At 34.1% G+C, this 21,453-nt stretch overlaps 1 protein-coding gene across 3 annotated transcripts in view; it reads right to left on the bottom strand.

Annotated features, from left to right (window-relative positions):
- The window catches only part of PRKG1 (protein kinase cGMP-dependent 1), a 1,239,474-nt gene that overhangs the window by 91,929 nt on the left and 1,126,092 nt on the right, over window positions 1-21,453 (bottom strand). The gene's annotated exons all lie outside the window — the stretch shown is intronic.

Here is a 21,453-nt window from a genome sequence, read left to right as displayed (position 1 = left end):
TGCTGGGTGGAATGTATGCCTCACAAGTGCAAAAGAAGGGATCCAATTCTTTTGCATCCTTAGAGATTATCTCACAAACCAACGTTCAGTTTAGAACTCTGAGAACTGCCTAACACTGATTACCTAACTCTATTTAGAAATATATAAAAAATCTGAATCTCTGACAAGACTGGAAAGAGGCTCATGTTTAAAAATTATGGAGTTTACATGTAATTTAATATTTTGGAAGGTGATAGAAAACATAATATTTAAGAAAATGTTATTAATGTTAAAGCTTTGGAGGAGGAATAGCTAAAATGCTTAAGATAAATTTATATGTTGCAGCATATCATAACACTTCTGAAATGTTTTCTAAAAACTTTCCAAATGAAAGATATTTGGAACAATATCAAGTCAGCTTAATTCCCAGGCACTGAGGGCAGGCAGCATAGTTTGGCTCTTAAGTTAACTAAAAATATTTCTGCTTCAGGAAGTATCAACTTTATCAGAAGAGCAGCAAGAAGGATTCTGGCCCTTCTTTGCATGTGGGCTTCTCCTGCCAACCTCTGGTCCAGATGCTGTCCAATTACCTGCTTGATTTGCAGTGAATTTCAACATTATGAATATTGATGGTTTCCTCTAAAGTCAGGTATTTTTCTTGCATCTCAAGAAATTCTGCCTATCTCCCCTCAACAAAAAATGAGATTTGTTTACAACTTATCACTCCATTTATAGAACATTAATTAAATATTAATGCAACTGGTAAGTTTAAAACTGTCTTGGTAAACTATACTTTAAAAAATTTCAGCACATTAAAGGCAATTTTAGACATCATGTTTATGTGTGTATAATCCCCAGTTTTAGAAGCTGACTGCATGAATACTTGGAAAGGGAATTATTTTAAAAGCTGGTAAATATTTATTCCTTCCTGAAGCACCTTCTTCAAAAAATAATAGCCAACAAAGCAAAATAAAATAAATGCTAGCCAAAAGAAAACATTCCAAACTGCCTCTAATAGTCTAATTTACAACTCTAAGACAACAGCCAGACATACTGAATTACAGGAATTGCCATTGATGAAGCATAACCAATATCCTATTTCCTGATCTATGAACTGAAGAATTACTTTTCTGTAATGAACAACCTCTGACTTTCAGACATCTTTATACTTTGGGTTAGGCACACTGGCTGGCTGTGGGGCTTGGGGAGGTTATTTAACTTCTCTTCAGTTTCCTCACTTATAAAATGGGAATTATATAAGTGTCTTCCTAATAAGTTTTTAGGGAACTTGGCACAAGCAAGCACCTCCATCTCATTTGCTATCATTATTGGTGCTGCTATTTTATTATTATTATTTTATTTTTATTACTTTTTATTGCCTAAAATGAACACAGACCTCAAGGTGAGACTTCACTAATGCTACACAAGGAAAATCTATGGATACTTTATATTATTTAATTATCATCTGTAACATAATTAGCATATATTCATCATGGATTTATTCAACATGACACTATCATAATAAGAAGTTATTTCAAAGAAGTTTTGAAATATTCACTCAATTATAGAAAATATTTTGAAAATCCTTTACCCAGGGAAGTTTTATTCCTGTTATTAGCTCCTACTTCTAGCAGCACCCACCTGCCCACAAATCCCCAATATTACCAGCTCTGTTTTCTGCTGCAGTACAATGCTGCTTGGGCAAGTTCCCATCTAATTTACTAGCTTAACTAATACCCTGGAGTCTCTCTAGAGAATTCTCACAACTCCTGCTTTCATCAAACCAAAATGAATATCTTTCCTTGTCGGTAAATATATGGGTTTCAGATGACTACTGTGCATGCTTGTGAGCCTTCTTTTTGAATTTGTTTTAATTAATTTCCTTCCCACCTCACTCTATTTTATTCATTCTGTTCCTCTCATATGTTTGCAACGCCTTCCAGGGAATAACACCTACATTTTGAATTAAAGATTTGTTGAGTGCATCCTTTAGGTAATTAAGATGTTAACAAAGACAAGATTCAACTATAATCTTCTTAGTATTTCTCTGCATGTTTAATCACCCATTACACATATCACTAATTGAGATAAATTTTCATTTTCTCCAGTTTTCACTTGAACCATGGAAATACTGGGAGTAGATCTTCCCTGGGTATACCCAATGCATATATATTAAATGTTGTTAACAAATATCTGATCAGCTATCAGGTTTTAATTTACGTGATTCCAGTATGGCTATGTAACTAGTCAAAAATATAATTTAAAACTTGATAGTCATTCAGATACTCTGAGATTAGACATCAATTAAGAGTTGGCTTAAACATGGGAAGTATTACTCCTAAGTAATCACTAAAATAAAATTAAAATTAGAAAATTAAAAAATTAGCTTAATCTTAAAGATTATAAATAACAATGATAGGCTTTTAAAAACATATTTGTATATTAGAATCTTATAGTAACATAATTAAACCCAGAACAAATTGACTGACCAAGTCTTGCTGCATCTATAGGATAAAAGTGAACTGAAGATTGGGAAGTTGAGAGATTTGGGTCTTTAATTGATTCCAATTCTGCTACTTATGAAAAAATCCAACTCACCAAATTATTAAAGCCAATGTCACTAAGAACCCTTGTTGATATTTTGTGTCTGCTTTTTGTAGCACAGTTTTGGTGAATAAATATATAAAATAGGTAGCTATGCATGTTACTACACTGATGGACAGTGACTGCAGTGGGGCAGGGAAGACGATAATCTGGGTGAAGGTTGAAACCACAATGCTGCTCATGTGAAACCGTCATAAGATTGCATATCAATGATGCTTTAACTAAAAATAATAATAGAATAGGTAGCTATGCTAAATATCAATGCCTTCACTACAGTACAAGGTATCTTCCAATCAAAATAAATATAAAAATCTCATGAATGAAGTTGGGCTAATGAGGAAACAAACAAGCAAACATGACAAGCAGAGGATTAAACATGCTCTATGCTGAGGCCTTTGGATACTAGCTACATTCCATTTCGCATTGATTTCTCTTTTTATGTCACTGATACAGGGGTTATGTCAAAAATGTCAGTTCACCAATGATGCCATCTTTTTCTGTCATTCCCAAACCACCTAAACACTGATTCGGGTGAAGCATCTCTAACACTTTACCTTAAGTATGAGACAGGTATTTCCCTAAATTCAATGTGAAGTGGATGAGACCCACAGTAATTCATTATAGCTAAGGAAGATCTCCCTAATTATTTCACAGTTATTAGCTCAAATAGTAAAAGTTTCTGTTTTATTCACCTTGGAGCATGTGGCTGATGGTTTGGGATAGTAAATTCTGTCATATTAAATGTAACAGTGGAAGTCATTAACTAGATATGGTTTTTTTGTGTTTTTTTTACAGTGTCTTGGTACTGTCAACTGGCAAAACATCACAGGAAACAGAAAAGATTATTTTCTCAGATTCCTTACCACTGACAGCTCAGTTACTCATTGCTTTCAATCTTTCCACATTGCATTTCATTAACTAAATGCTGTTCCAATATTTAGCTTCTCCTTGGGAAAGGCAGAGACAAAGATCACACAAATGGAAACTTGACAGAGTCAACACACCTCATAAATTATTTTTTTACCTTATGTGCTAAATACATATTTAATTTTTCTTTATTACTTAAGTGGCTCAAATATTAATTATAATTTTGGTGAATAAATATAAAATAAATATAAAAAATCATTCCTTTACTTTTTCTACTAATTATATGGCACTTTTTAGGTACTGTATAATCCTAAATACTTAATCCTGTGACCATCTTTATCTTTGAATAACAGTCGTCCTTCCCTTCTATTGTCACAGCCCTCATGTTTCCATGGAAACTGTAGAGAAAGAATGAAATGGTAAAACACCTCCATTTTAAGTCTAAGTTGACAGTGTTGTTTTTCATTAGGAGCCTCAATTATTCAGACATGTAAGAATACAGACATGGTTTCATAAATGATATAGAATAATGGTTGATATTATATAAATAAGAATCATATTTCTAGCTGATAGAACTTAACCCTTCCTGTTGAGAACTAGTTAAAGAGTGGTGAGATTTGGGGGAGTTTTTATGTTCTTTATGTTTTGTTGTATTGCTTGATTTTTCTTGAGTTTTTACCACATAAAACAAGAGAAAAAAATCTTTTAAAGACCTAGTTATTTGGTACACTATTGATAAATACATTTTAAACTTATTAAATATCACTAAACCCTTCAAGCTAGGTTTTAGATACTCATTTACACTGGAAAAATAATTATTTGATGCACACAAGAGCATTTAGAGAAGTTTTGAAATTGTAAAATCCCTTTGGAGCTTTGTCCAAAGTACTGATTACTTCCCACATTTTGCTCCTCTAAAAAAAAAAAACATAAATTAAAAAGAGGCAAACAATTTTCACTTAAATACAAGTTAACTATATCTGAATCTCTGAAGGGATCCAGAGGAAACTGGTTATAATGTTTGCTTCTAATAAGAAAATTTACCTCTTGTTCTATATACGCTTTAAATTACTTGATTTAAGAAAGAAATAAAGTACAGGTATGAGTTATTCGGAGAGAAATGCAGACAGTCTCCCAAAATATAGATCCTAGTTAATAAAAAATCAGGGAGTTAAACAAGGCTTTAACTAGTTGAGTAAAATGTTAGGATTTTAGGACACGGTTTATTTTTTGCAAAGAAAACAGATACAGCTTTTTACTTTTCCCACAGTAGAAATTATGAACAGTTTCTAAAGTGGCATATTTCTCTTTAAAATCTCCTCTATGAAGATGGATTGTTGCACCAATAACTGAGAAAATAGAAGCATTTTGTTCCTTCTGGAGAAATTGGTAGCAATCACCCTTAACTGCTGGCATTTCCTGTCCACTAAAGAATTACAGGCCAGAGGAAGAGACCTTGAAGTTCATTACAATGACAACAAAATTAAGATCTTGGCAAAGACAGAAATAAATTGAAACACAAGTGACACAGATATTTCAAAGCTTTTTCCTTTCTGATAGAGAAGTTGCTTGGGTAAAAATGAATAACTAAAATCTAAGGCTGATGATGTTTTCTAAAACTCACAGATGAGGTTTCAGTCTCCTTAAAACCCAACATAAGAAATGAATTTCTAATGAAAACTGAGCCTGATACCTAAACAAATACATATATTTTTTTTCTCTTTATATAAATGCTGAATATCTTGGAAAGCCATCAGCTCTACAGAGGCTATGGTATGTTTGGGCATCTGGAAAATTCTTTAGTATAATTGGTATTATAAGCTAAGTTCTCAGCCTTGACTTTCTCCTAAAATAATAAAAAGTTCCTTTGAGATATGAACATAGATGGAAAATTTGAGTACCTAAAAAACTTGATGTGGAAATCATTCTTAGGGAATCATACATCATGTCCTTTATGTGCTACTCTCTTAGAATAGGGTGGGAATGATGTAAGATGATATAGAGTATTGTGAGTTAAATAATATTTAAATACTCATTCCTTTACTTTTTCTACTTAAAAAGGCCCAGAAGTGCAGAGATGCAGTAGCAGTGACCCCCTTTACTTAGCCCCAGTTCTGTCTAAAAAGAAGCAGCTTTCTTGAGAAATGGCCAATTTCTCAGGAGGAAATGCACATGAAGAGCCTAGGACATCTTTTTATACAGGAAGCAAAGCAGCTCTTGGCAACTAAGATTGTATAAAGAAGAAACAAGGAGCAAACATGATACATTCAATGTATAAAAATCCATGAACTCATAATGATACAAAAAAAATGGACAAAATATGAAATTAAGAAAATCTCATTTATCACCAAGAAGTAACTAAGGTGCCAATTTCTCTGGAAACTGGTAATTAATGGGAAAGAATAAAAGGCATTCATATTGCCTGTTTTAAATGTATAGGATGAGGGTAAACAGCCTATCAGATTCGTAGTGGATGACAGGATTTTTTTTAGAGAATTCCAATGAATCGATATTGAAACAATGATGGAATTGGATAATGATCATGTTAAAAGCCTGATGAGATAGTTGATTCATGCAATGATCATCCCTAATATTAAAATATTTTGATAAAATGTTGATAGGAAACTTTATAAAAGGCTTAGGCTGTGACCTCCTAATTCACTGGTTCAATTTCTTGCAGCTGTTAAGTGGAATAATCAGGCCCAATTTGCCTCCAGTTACAGTGAATACTGAAGTACACAGCCTCCTGTGAAGTTTTCTTACCATAAAAAACTTCAACATTAATCTAAGCAATCCTTTAGGTTTTACGACCCTTTGTAAGAAATACAGTGGAGAGAGAGAAAATAGATAACAACATTTAGAAACAATAAGACAAATCTGAAATGGGGTATCTATATATCAGGACAGCAATTCAGTATTTTTAACAACTTAATAGGGCGATTAGGGAACTCCTTTAAGAGACTTAAGTGACATAACCTACGTGCTATGTATGTGATTTGTTTTGGTCCCAAGTCAAACAAATGAACCAAAAAAAGGAAAAGCTGAGAAAACTGAGGAAAATTGAATAATGAATAGATACTCATTTTGTTATGTGTGATGTTCATGTTGTGGTTATGTAGATGAGTTTTCATATTTTTAGAAGATAAATATGAAAGGATGTATTTAGAGGGAATGATATGTTAGTGATTTGTTTCAAAGTATCTCTGTAAAAAAGCTTGTAACAAGAATTAGATGAAATGATTGGGGTGAAAGATAGCTTGAATCTGGGTGATATAAGTGGAGGAGTTCATTGCTCTACCTTCTCTGATTGAAAATTTGTGTAATAAAAAGATCCAAAAATGTATATTATGAAAATACGCATGTGAAATGGTTAGGGACCTAAAAGTTCACAAATTGACTTTGGCAGCAGATATCTGGTGGCTAGTGTGAATCCTTCTTCTAACCATTTACAAATTGTGAGACCTTGAGATTAATCCTTCTAAGCCTCAGTTTCCTTATCTGTAAAATTAGCAGAAATAAGAATATTTGCCTCATAGAATTATTGACAGGATTAAATGAGATAATTCATATAAAGCCTGGCACATAATAATTGCTCAAAAATATTAGCCATTATTGTCATTATTATATTCATATTTATTAAAAATATAAGTATAAAGGAATTATATTTACATAGTATTTTAACATTTAATGTAGGGCTTTCAAATACATTTATTCATCTTTCAATAATAATATGTTCTGTTTTCATAGGATACATTTAAATTTCCCAGATTCTCTGGGATTTGGGTAGTTTTGATTACTTGAACATTTTACTTAGCTGATATTTATTTTGTGAAAGTTATATGGATGAATTATTAATTTTCAAAGAAGCATGAGGAACTGAATAGAACTAAGGTTTCATTTTATAGTTTAGAAATGTATGAGTTCTTGTTGGTCCTCTTAGTGCACCTTAGTATCCACTAAAATAAAATGAATTTGGACTACCTGAACTTTCTTGTTGTCAAGGTATTTTAGTAAGTAGAGGCCTTCACTATACTTTAGAATGAATAGACACTGTCTATGTCTCTAATAAATACAGAGTTAAACCCATATTGAAAAACATCTGTGGTGACTAGAAGATTATTAAAGTTTTCAAATCCTGAAGAGAGAGCTTAAGAATATAAATGAAAACACTCATCATTAAAGAGGTGACTCTAAAAGGCTGACAACAGTCCCCAAGGGCAGGATACGTTTATTTTTTGCTTTTGTTGTAACAGTAAACATGATATCTGAATATTACCACCTGATTAGGATCAGTCTTTTGAAATGCTGTGAAGGCTTGTGGTGGACTAATTTGATAAATGGCAAATGGAAATATGTCCACTAGGATCTAAGGGGTCTGAAGTGAATGAATGAAACTCTTGATCCTTTTCAGCCTCCCCCTCCCAAGTCTCTCAAGAGAACATATCCTCGGTTTTGTATTTTCTTTGCCCAGTATTTACCTCGTGTATTTGAACTGAAAAAATGTTGACAGTTAATTTCTTCACAGTAATGATGTACTGCCCTTTGAACATGGAAGTGATGCTACCAGCCCATCACTAGAATGACATGTGCTTTGCATATGGAAGGGTATGTACCCTGCACCTCTCACTCTCTTGCCTTGTCCTCTTTGAATTCAACTGCACACATTTTTAAGGTACCCAACTGGCCAAGGGAGTATAATCCATAGCCATAAGGTAAGTTTATTTGATGCACACAATAGAAACCACCTCTTTTTAAAAAGCAAATTGAAATTACAGTGATTGGTACAACTGAATTGGGAAGCAGGCATTTACATTGGTTTTTTATTAGTTTCCAAACTTTTTTGGCTAGGGTCCCATTAAGAAATACATTTTTTATCATACCCATCCCTTACACCCATTTTTCTTATAGATATAAAAAAACATATAAATTACATATGTAATACATAAACTAAATATATGTATATAAAATACAATTATATTAAGATAATTAAATATACATTTATATATAATGAAAAAAACTCACAAATAATATGACTACATATGATTCCTCTGAAATAATAAAAATGCTGGTCATGATCCACTACAGAACCTTCAACAACCCTCTATTGAATTGTAACCCACAGTTAAAAACACTCAAAAGATTTATTCTTGTGTAGTAATCCCAGCAGTGTACTCTTTCAACTGATTATTCTCCTTGGGGTCTTTTTAACAATCCTAGATCCTATGTATTCCCAATTCTTGCTTTCTTCTCATACACAGAAATTCCAACATTCTCTGTTTAATGTGTCCATGTACCATATCTGAGGATGTACAGATGACAACCCTTTATGGATGGGCATGGCTGTGCCTAGTTGTTTCTGACTCTTTCCTCAATCAGCAGGGAGTCAAACTGACCAGCATTTAGCCCTTGGAAACACTTGGGAAATGATAATCATGTCAGTGGGCAGCAGGAATGGCAATACCGCATTGTGTTGGTAGATCTATTGTTTGTGATTACCACAAAAGTGGAATTTAAAGAATGTCATGCCCTTCATTTCTAAAAGTTAATGAAACCATGTCGAGAGAACTTGTAGTAAAAATGCTGCTATTTGGAGAAACCGTCCAATTGGTGACTTCTAGTCCTTAAAAATACCTCTATCTTTGCCTGCCTCATATTCATTCCCCCTTTGTAGTATGTTCAATTTCACAATATACAATGTTACCAATATAATATCAGTATTCTATTGATGTTGGTTTTACCTAAAATCTGTTTTTTGCATTTTATATCTTAATGCGATGCCATGCTGTATTATTATAACCTGAGGGTTTACATGAATAGAAAGAAAAATTAAATGCATTATACACAAGTAATTACATTTGGGATTATCATAGTGACTTAGCATCTAATGTGAAAAATGTCAGTCAACAATGCACAGAACAAACTGAGACTGTTTTCCTAGCTTTAGCAAATCTACTAACTCTAGCATCTTCAAACAACAAAGTTTTAGCATCCCAGTGGGCTGGATTCTCCCAGTGAATTAATTGTCCTGTAATGCTTAAAACTCTGCTTCTCAGAAGGAATATGATTTTTAAAAATCTTGAGTATTAGGGGGAAACCTAATTGAATGGGAGTAAATTATTTTGTATAGTTTATATTCTAACATTTGAATTAATAAAATTTTGGAAAACCCTGCCCTTCTGGAACTTAAAGTCTTGTCTGATGCCAATTGTGACACTTCCATTGCAACTACACTTTTGTTCTAGAGAACTGTAGGAAAGCAAGGCATATTTTCAACATGAAAAAATTCTGTACCTGATCTGAATATAATTTTAGTGTCCCCCTCTCCCAATAATTTTGTATTTATCTGTCTTCTATTTGTATCAATGGTTCTTAACAAGGGGCAGTTTTGTCCTCCCACCTCCCAGCAGCATATATTTGGCAGTATCTAAGAACATTTTTGATTGTCATAATTTGAGGAACAGGTGGGAGGTATATGCTACTGGTGGTTGGTGGTGTAATATAAAGGGGAATACATATTTGGTTTTTTCTCTGATTCCTGGCACATAGCTCCAAAAATCCTTGGACTCTCTGGAGCAATAAATGTGTGTTTGACATGCTAATGAGATAACTGGTAGCTGGCCACTCCTAGATAGCTTTAGAATGGTGGCTGGCCACCAGAAAGACCAAGGCATGGTTGGAGGGCTGGAACTTTCAACAGCGGCACCGGCACCCCCACCCCCACCTCGGGAGAGGGCTGAAGGGCTGGAGGTCGGGTCAATAACCAATGGTCAGTGATTTAATCAACTCTGCCTACATGATAAAATACCCACAAAAACCCTAAACAATCAGGTTAGGATAGTTTCAGAGTCGGTGAATGCATAAAGGGGCCGAGAGGGTGCTGTGCATACACAGGGCATGGGAGTTCTGTGCCCACCCGTACCTTGCTGCATTCAGCTCTAGGTTTGGCTGTTTCTGAGTAGTATCTTTTATAAGAAAACAGTAATGGTAAATAAACTATTTTTTCTGAGTTCTGTGAGTTGTTCTAGTGAATCATGGAACTGAAGAAGGGGTTGTGGGAACCCCCGATTTATAACCGGTTGGTGTGAAGGACAGGTAACCTAGGACTTGTGTTTGGTGTCTGAAGTGGGGGCAGGCTTGTGGGACCGAGCACTTAACCCGAGGGGACTGCACTAACTCCAGGTAGTGTTGGGATTTATCTGAATTGTAGGACATTCAGTGGGCATCGAGAGAGTGGCAGGACTGGTTGCTGGTGCAGAAAAGACCCACTTATTTGGCGTCAGATGTGAGTAAACAGCTCAGAAGTGAGTAGAATCCCGTGATGCTATCATGCAGTTCACACAGCAGCAGATGGTTATCCAATCCATCCTGAACTGCCAATAGTGCTGAAGTTGAAAAACTCTTTTTTATATGTACAGTTGTGTATTATTTCTAAGATCATAAAAATGGCATAAGGCTGAAAGGCTCATAAAACAAACTTATGAGTAAACCAATTTAGGTATAATGTTTATGAAACTATTATAAGGTGGAGACTACAGTTAAACACTGGTGCATCTAGGAGTAAATTCAGAATGTAGAAATTAAATAATGTAGCTTGGTATCTGACAATGGCAGTCTAATTCTTAAGTACTCTGTACTAATCACAGCATCAAAAATTTCTAATGAAATCACAGGTTGAACTGTGAAAATGCTATTCAATAGACTAAAAATGGCCAAATAGTGGCAGTTTCATATGGTCCAATCTAAAAAAAATGAATTTCTTATTAATATTTCATTTTTATTTACCTGCAGAGTAACATCATTAAAAAGCAACACATTAGCAAAATAAAATATTATAGATGCATTAAATAATAATGTAAAGAGAAATTATGTGAAGTAGATAGTGTACTTTCCTTTGGTCCTACTAAGGAACAATGAGGTAAGATATTTCTGTTTTTGAATAAAATCTATTTGGCTGTTAGGGATATGTTATGCTTTTTAGAGGAAGAAGTATTTTTTATTTGAGTTTTATGATTTCTTAATTTCTCACGAATGCAATAAATAGTTGAAAATATGAGCTAGAAAAACATGCCCTGTATCATGTAATTATTGTATCTTAACTTTTTTATAAATGAGGTGTGGAAATCACATTTTGATAAATGATCAAATAGTTCTTTTATATTCCCATTTCCTTGTACACCCCACCTGCTCCCCTATGTGAAGCTATTGTTTTGACCACTTGTTCCAGTGCAGAAGGGAATATTAATCAATGTGTACGTTAACAGCTTTTCAAATCAGGGACTTATATATTCACCTAGTTCACACCATCATTCAAAAAAGCTCCATCTGTCATTTGATCCATTAATAAAAGTGTCATCTTCATTGGCCTTTTTTTTTTTATCTCAAGGCAACTTTTGGAGACCATTTGAAATGAAGTTTTATTATATAGATAAAGCATATTCTTCACCATTAACTTACTGGTTCAAGTAGTATAATAAAGTTAAGAGGCTTGAGAGGAGAAATCATTAGCCCCATCCAGAGGAACGTCCTTACTAGATTGGTAAGTAAGTAATTTTGATTTTGGTGAACAGCTCTTTGAACTAAATTATTTTCAGTAAAATGTATGTTTTACCAAATTGTGACATTTTGATAAGCTAAGTTTACTAGCACAACAAACACACTGTGCTTAAAAAATTCAGGGACATATTAACAAGAAACTTAGAAAAACTGATGGGGAATTACATATAGGCCCAATGGGTCATCCTTTCTAAATACTTAAACTGGAAGTGGTCTTAAATTCATCATTTTAGGAAGCTGCTTTATCCCCTTGTCAAGGATATTAGGATCATTACTATTCAATGTGCTCAATCAGTAATATATCTAGGTCATCTAAATGTTTGAACAGCTTCTGAGTGTTAGAGTAACAGCCTTTGTTTTATATCCCTACATGTCTGATATAGTAGGGAATAGATTGGTTGCCTGAAGTAATTAATACAGTTTATAAAGTTGAGTAATGCTTGCAATTTATACATTGGAGGAAACTGGTGTGACACAAACACATGGCTATGAACAGCATCTATGCTTCGTTCTATGATATATCATCTTCCTCATACGACAATTTGAGGACATAAGTTAACCTGCTGTATTATGTTCATAGTATCAAAACAATTTATACTGCCATTTTAATTCTTTATTTTAAAATAATTTCTTTCTTAAAGGATTCACAGGAGAAATATTGGTATAACATTTCCAGTTTCAAAAGCACTCCACAATTTTCAAAAGGGATTTTATTGAAAGATAGCCTGGTTTATTACCATATCTAAATGTCATATTGGCAAGAGAAAATTATATGTCTAATGATGAAAATGAAAACTGCTCTGTTTCTAAAGGCTGATTTATTTAACTACTATGAGTTATCAAAATGTACTTCAAGCAAAACTACATGATTTTGATTTAAATATTTTGAATAAAGTAAGCACTAACAGTGATACCTTCAGATTCTAAAAGGGAAGAAATAGAACGTGGAGACTTTTATTAAAATATAGATGCACAAATTATTCTATGTTCCTTAAGACTGTTTTCTATTGACAACCACATAGAGATTTTCACTATAAATTTAGAAAACAGTACAGGTCAAAATATTGTTCATATAAAAGGGAGTTATGTTTCTAAAAGAACGGCTGGTTGGTTTCCACATTTTAACCATTTAAACTAGAAAGGATTGCAGAATAACCATTTCTAAGGGTAGGATACAGGACCAGAGATGCTAACTGATAGTCTCTAGACCTTGTGTGCAAGGTCCCATGGAAAAGTTTAGCACCAGTGCTGTGACTGAGCCCAGGTGTCCCAACTCCAAGGTACTGTTTCCCTCGCTGTGTGACCATGGACCTGGCAGAGAGACCTCCCTCAGCACCTTTGCCCTTGCTATGCTCAAAGGTTTTCTCTCTAAAATGACCCATATTTGATATGTGAAGCTGTGTGATAACTTCGCTCCACTGAGAAAAAACATACTCACTGAAAAAGCAGAGGTCTTATAAGCCAAAGGTTATTATTTTGCAATTGAAACTGCTGAGAACACAAAGGGAGATACTAGGTAGTATTCATTTTTACTGTTTAAAAAGTATTGCATCCCATACAGGCTCTAGGACATCAGCATATTGACAAGACACAAATTTTCTATGGATGTTCAGGACTCTGGAAAAGCTGATCTAATTACCATGTGGGACCAAATAATCATTAAGATTTAAAGGACTCTTGATGTTTTGAAAGTAATTTCCAGTTGTTGTTATCTAACATGGCAATTGTGGAAAGGAATCATCTCTTCTTTTAGAAGAAAGGAAACAAGAGTTAGTACCCAAATGGCTTGTCTCCATCTACGAAGCCAGTCAGCAGCACTATAATTTTCAATTACCTGTTTTGTCAATTAGAAGAGGTTGCACGCCAGGACATACTGGGATTCACCTTTAGAGAGTCTTGCTACCTAGGGAGTCTTAAAGATAATTGCTGCAGAGAAGAAATTAGCAAATGGCCTTAGAGAGTTTTAAAATTTATAATGATACAGAAAAAATATTCCTACTCAAGGCCAAGAAGTTTTATCTTGAAAAATCTTTCTTTTTTTAAGATAGCCACCATATGTCTGACTGCACTTGAAAGAGAAATTTACTTTGATGCTCTTTGTAGTCACAAGTCACACTGAAGTATTAATCTGTTAGCATTGGTGGCCATAGAAACTGTTCTATACTTCTTCCCATCTTGATTACATGTACTGGAGTCTGAAAAGCAATAGTTCTTGCACAGCTGAAAGCCAACTTATTAGTTCAGGGCCAACTACTGGAAATGCTTCAAGTCTCCTATGCTTTGCCCTGCAATAAAATGGAAAACATTTTTTATTGCCCAAGAATGGGACTGTCTTCTAACTACTCAATCCTGGAAGTGGTCAGCAAATTCTAATTCTGGCTTGAGGGCTATTTCATAACGCCATACTTAGTATTCTTTCCATTTAGTTGGCATATAGTTCCCATTTTGGAACAGGCTATTCCTCACTTGAATTCTTTTCATAGGGGGAAAAACAATTTTCCAGGCTTATTTCCCTCAGAGTTGCTTAGATCAAGAACAACTTGGTTTAAGTAAATTGTTGATAAGATTGTGGGAATACAAAGATCTTTACTCTAGAATGCTGGACAGAAAAGCACTAATAAAAAAGGCCAAATTTTCAAAGTCAGAATGTTCAAAAGAGCAACCCCATGTGTATTTGATTGTGCATTTAAAATCTCATGCTTGTTAGATGCTAGATGACCCTGGGGGTATTTGGGAAGACATTTGAGAATAATACAGACCTCTGTTGATTTGCGTAACTGTGTGTTTTCAGATGTATTTGATGAGTGAATTTTCAAAGGCCTGAACAACATGCCAACAAGTACAGAGCAATGGCCCTATGACAACCGAGTTAGCAACAAAAGGATTGTCCCTGCTAATAAAATGTAACAAGGGAACATCGTGTACTACCGTCATATTGTGTCAAACAACACGGCTTGGCACCAAAAGTAATCCTGAAACTATCAGACAATCTAAAATGTTCCTTTGCAAATGAACTTGTAAACAGAAGGGGAGCTTTAAATCCATGAGGACTAATTATGGAAATAGGAGTAAAAATTTTATTTGGACTAAATTGAAAGGCCAAAAGAGTGGTCCATATGCAGACAACACTCTCTACAGTCCTTGCAAAGAGCTCGGGGAAGTGGCTGGTACTTTGTTGTGTAGGGGCAGTAAGTCAGAGTCCACTCTGATTCCTCTTATGTGGTTGTTCATTGCTCTTTTCTCATGTACTGATAATACGGACTGTGCTTTGTATATTAGCCTTATTTCTGCCTCCCTACCATACTTGGATCTTTCTTGTTTTTAGTTATCCTTTCTGTATTATGTGAATCTGGTACAAAGGTCCTTTTTTGGGGGACAAAGTAGGAAGTAAGAGAATATACAGAGGTGCACAGGGAGGAGAGTAAAGCAGGACAAAATGGTAATTCCAAGGTGGGCCATTAAGTCTTTGGTGGCCAGTCTGTGCCTCCTTGCTGGGTGCTCCCCAGTCCTCCTTGGGCCCAAAGGGAGACTCATTTTATCCTGGGAGCAAAAGGAGCCTATTGTACAAATTTATGCTATGATGTTAGGACAAAAAACTTAATTCCTCTCTGGAAAATTTTTAATTTTCACAGGTTCTTTTGAGAGAGGACCATATTTAAACCTCAGGGAATATTACCTAACATAAGACAGAAAAGTGAAAACCTTTTTAAAACCTTCTTCAGAAATCACATCACATTGTGGTGTAAACCTCACCCATGGAAGTTCTCTGACTTTTCCTCTGAAAAGGTCTGCCTTTGTCTATGAAAATTAAAAGGACCTCAAATGCTCTGTCCTCTACTCTTTTTTTTCTCTACCTGACTTAACATGCTCACTTCTCTCTCGATATTGAATATATATCATCTTCCATTCATATTTCTGACTATTTCACTTGAAATGTCTTATAAGTCTATATAAGCTCACTGACTTTTGTTTCTTCAAATGTGATTCCTTTTGAGCCCATGTTAGGGGACTTGATCCCTATCACTCCATCCTAAAACAAAAGTGAGCCCGTGGTTTGCCAAATCCAACTGGCATTTATTAATGAGGACACTAGAACTCTCAGCAACATACAGTATCCCTGTCTCCTCCTCCTTTCTGGAACCACACTCTCATCATCTGCTTTTCCTTTTCTCTCTCCCCTCTCCTTTTCAGTCTATGCTGTATGTGTGAAATCTTGCTCTTTTCTCTGATTTTTAAATGCTAAAGTTCCTCAAGAATCAATCCTCAGTGCCACGCTCCTCTCATTTTTGCTTTCTATCTCATCCACCTCTTTACCATCTACCATCTAAATGCTCATTATTTTCAAATGAATACCATCCTCTCTGAGCTGCAGACCTGCCTAAACATGCTTCAAGGGCACCTTATAGTTAAAACCTGAGCAAAAACCGATTCACAATCACCTCACTCTTCAAACCTGGCTACCGTACAATCTTTCTCTAACTTGGTGAATGTCATTGTCTCTCTCTGATTTCAAGAGCTCAATGCATCATCCTTGACATTTCTCCTCTTTGTTACCAATAGCTATTTGCTTACGAAGACCTCTTGACATTGCCACCTATCTCTGAAATGCTCTTCTCTACTCACTCTGCCCTCACTGTAGTCCTGTATACCATCAGCTTCCCCTGGAAAATATTCTGGTTGTTCTCCCTGATCTCACTTTACACTCCTCCAACCACAGAGGAAAGAGTGTTTAAATTGTAACATAAACCATCTCATCTCATCTGCTAGCTTAGAAGCCTGCTGTGATTTCCCTAAATTCTTAACATCTGATCTCTCTTTCCCATTCTAGATCCCAGCCATATTACTTTGGTTCTTTTAATAGGTTGTGGTGTCTTCCTTGGGGGCTTAGAATATGCTGTTTTTTTTCTAGAATGCTCTTCACACTTCCTTGCCTGGCTAATACAAACTAATTTTTACCTAGCCAGTGCCAACTTATTCTTTAAAATTCAGCTCAAATCTAGTTAAAATGTTACTTTGCCAGGAAGCTTTTCCAGAAGGATTAATGTGTGTCTCTCTCCCCTACTGGACTATAGGCACCATAAAGGCAAAAAAAATGTCTATTTTATTCACTGCTTTACATATGGTATTTTGTAGGTACACAGAAAATATTGGTAGAATAAATGGATGCATATGACAAAGGAAATGAACATGACGGATACTAGTACATGTGGGGTTAGAGGCATTTTGGGGATTCTTTAAATCTGCATCATACCAACTGGTGTTGTGGATTTTTAAAAAATTTGATGGCACTCATTTGGAGGTTTACATAGGTTTTGCCACAAGAAAGTTCCTCATGGAGAACAGTCAGTGTTGAAAATCGTTATCTTACATCATAAGTGAATGCATTTATGCATCTATATTCATATAGATGTCAGGGCTTAGATATGGATCCCTTCAGCCTTCAGAGCAGCAGGATAGTGTCTAGGGTAGCTGAGCCAATTGGTACCATATGTTGCACCCGTTTTCTATGAGTGTCATGACATCAAAGTAGTTTGGAAAGTGCTTCTAAATGGAACCAGTATAAGGTATTGGGTGCTTTTTGGTTTTAAGTGATTGAGAACTTAGCATCAAAAGCACAATGAATTGAATCAACAAGGCTAAGTCTTGAATCAGTCTGAAATACCAGGTTTCCATTCATTGTGTTATCAGACCACCACCAAAATGATATTTATGAAGTGTATGTAAAAATATCACACGTTTGTAATATAATGCATGCTAAATGGGATAAAAGCAGGATATAAAGTTGTAGCAGAAAGATAGTTAATAGCAGTTGTGCTTGCTTAGTTTAGACTGACTTTTTAAAAAAAATCTCACTATATTATTTCTATTAAAGTGAAAATACATGAAATTTTAATAAAAATAGACATTATAAATAAAACACAGAGTGTTGTTTTGTTTTAGCCCTCTGTATAACTATAATCTGGGAATATAGCTATGGTATATGTAAATTACCTTATTAGAGTGCAACTTTCCCATTAAGGATTTTTATGATCATGTATTGTAATTAACAAGCTATTTTTTAGATATGCTTTTCATACAGAGAAAGAACTGTTTTGCCTATAATTGCTGAGAACATTATTCAGTAATAAACACATCAGTACCAGTATAATTTGAAAATATTTAAGAAATAGTTTATTTTCACTTTAGGAATACGTGTAATGAAATAAAACATTTTTCTATTTGATACTTCTGGAATAGTTTTGTTTTTTATAAGACAAGGTGTAAATATGAAGATGATAGGTCTCTCTACCCATTGATATATCACAATTAGTGTCATAACATTCTTATAACTAAATGCTGAAAATAATCATTGAGTTACACAACAATCTTTCCACTAAACTGCAAGATCCTCAGTATTAGAAAATATTTCTATTTGATATGCAAATTACAAAGCACAATGTCTGACTCATCTTCAGTAAACTTCAAATGTTTATTAAATGAATAGATAACATATTCTTAAAGGAAAACAATGTATACCTTTCATCAGACATGTCACTTTCTGGTCCACTTAAGGTTTAATGATCCTTAACTTTGATCTCACATTGTCTCTTCTAATGCCATTATGATTATAACTTCATATTTTAAAAAAGAGAAACTCTAAGTGGATCATTAGTAGCAATCAAAAGAAGCCTGAACATCCCATAAAGGTAAAGGTTCTGTCAAGAATTATTTTGTCTGTAGGAAATGGATCTTGTGAGACAAACTGAGAGCACATATCCTGCAGTAGAGTTTTGAGAACCATTTCACTGGGATTTTTCTTTCAAACCAACCTTCCTGAACTGGCCACGCAAGCCACTTCTTTTGTATGGCTTTTCTGAAAGGGACGGCCTATGCATTTTGTGAAATCCTTGGAGCCTAATGATGCTAACAGCAAATGAATTTCACACAACTGAATTTCTAAACATCTCAACTGAATAGATTTTTACCTGTCAGTCCCACTTTTCTTTTCTCATGTCCCCCAAATAGTCATAGTCAATGAGACAATACCAACATTAATTTCCCATGGATAAATAATATCATCATTTTAGTGAGGTGTTAAGGAATACTAATCTTATCTTTAGTGGATTTTGCAAAATCATGGGGACCTTGAAGAAAAAAAGGCTTACATAGTGAGACCAAATCAATACCCCAGTTCTGAATGGTACATATTTTGTGATCTATATAGAAATTTAGGGGTATTAACAGCATCATCCAAGGAATTTAGAACAATTAAAGGCTGTTCCTTGTTCCTCAAATGTTGGTAAATCTTGTAAGCTCCTTAAATACAGAGTGAAAGCACATTGTACTTAAGGGAAAAAAAATCCAAGAGAGACAGCAATGCTAACACAAAAAGATGTTTAAACTTGTTAGTTCAAATAAAAGTTTTCCCTGGGGAATAATTTACAATTTACCTTCTCTGAGTGAAGGACCCAATCAAAGTGATGCTTTCAATTTAATAAATCTTCAGATAGTAATTACTTATTAGAAGGCTATGATACTAATCATGTAAAACCTATATCATTACCTCATCCAGTATTTATTTAGCACTTTTAAAGAATGAAGTTTACCTAACCAGTCTAAGATTTGGATCAATGGTTTTAGATTTTTTTTTCAATCAAGCTATTCCCATTTGCTAAATAATCAGTATTAAGGAATGTGAGTTATGCATTCATTTGGATTTAGTATTAAGTGAATAGAAAAATTCAAACTAAACTGTCTGAGCTGATTTATAGTCATGTATAAATATAATGGCTAATTTATAGTTGATCAAATTTGTGGCTTGAATAACAATATATTAAACCACTTACATGTAGGTAACTCATTTCATTGCCCTTCTTTGTTCTTTAATTGTAATTGAACTTTCTTTTAATTAAATGTTACTATTCTTATAAAATGATAATTTATGGGTATTTTCCAGGCTGGATTTAATTTCATAATATGCTACTAAATGGAGAGTAGTTTGCCTACATTAAATTGAAGACTTTCTTGCCCAGGTAAAATTAGTTTTACATAATAGATATGGAATAAATGCCTGAAAATCAAACCATTTATCAAATTCATTAGGGTATATTTTCAGCGATTACTTCTACTAATAGTATCACCCAATTTTATAGCCCTTTATAACTTAAAAAGTATTGTTACATATTGCCATCAATTAAATCACAAAAATACCATTTTAAAGGTAAGATAATGAGATTAGGAGGCAGGTATGAAGTCATAACGAAGATCATTTGGTTGGGAATGACAGAGGCAGGGGCATAACCCAAGGCTTCTGGCCCTGACTCAGGGTCATATTTTTCATGCTGACCAATTTTCTTCCAAAGTGAAGAGTTGTTGCCATACCTATCTTTTAGTTATCTGAATTGGAATTTCATTGTAATTTATTTTCCTTACTACCTCTGGCTGATGCATGTGCAAATGAACTTATAAATGCTCAGAGTTCATGAGATGCATGCAGTTACACAAAAAATTTCACTAGGAAATCTGTTTAAAATTTAACAGGGTAATAGAAATAGATCAAGGAATACTTTGGTTTGAAAGACCCTTGACTTATTCTAGTACCTCTAAAAATGTTTAGACAGTTGTTCAAGTAGATTTTAGATGAATTTTTAAGATAATCACCAGGATATAAAATGTATATAATGTACATAACATGTACATAACATAGATATATAAAATCATCTATGGTAATCTAATTGAACATATATATATATATATATATATTTATTTATTTATTTATTTATTTATAATTTATGTCAGCATACTTTTATACATATATATATGTATAAAAGTATGCTGACATAAATTATAAATATGAATTTTTGCATAGCAAGAAAATCACTGCCAAGGATGAAGTCCAATAATAACAAAGGGAGCTTTATAACTTAAAAACTGATAAGGCACCTTAAATGGCCCCCTCTTACCTTCTTGGTAGGATTAGTGCTAACTACCAGAAACTAAAGCCTAAAGTTATCATTAATATGTATTTTAACCTATTGTAGAAAACTAGAAAATTAACACCAATCACTCACAGTATAGTCAATACTTATGACTATGTGCAGTTTGGTGGTAAAACTGGTTAGTGTCATTTCCTGAGCAAACCTTAGTGGCGACCCTGCTGGCACTGAAGCTCAGGATCTAAGCCTAGATCCCTCCAAAGAGCAGAGGAAACAAAATAAACCATATAGAGAAGAAATTGTGACTGTATATATACAGCTCTGAAAACTATAGAATTTGATCTATCAGGATGAATTATAATACTTAATTATGTAGTTCTAGATCAAATTTTTAATCTTCATAGATTCTCAAGGCCAAAGATAGTATTTTATTTCTTTATTTTCTTTCTGGGTTACTACAAATCCAGCTAAGTTCTGTCCCTAAACTATCTACCTATTCAGTGATAATTTTGTCAATTTAATCCTTCAGGTGTCC

Source organism: Manis pentadactyla, chromosome 8 (genome assembly GCF_030020395.1).
Source record: "Manis pentadactyla isolate mManPen7 chromosome 8, mManPen7.hap1, whole genome shotgun sequence".
In the NCBI taxonomy this organism is placed as follows: domain Eukaryota; kingdom Metazoa; phylum Chordata; class Mammalia; order Pholidota; family Manidae; genus Manis; species Manis pentadactyla.
Note: the sequence above shows the minus strand (reverse complement) of the source record. Positions and strands in the feature narration are given on the sequence as shown.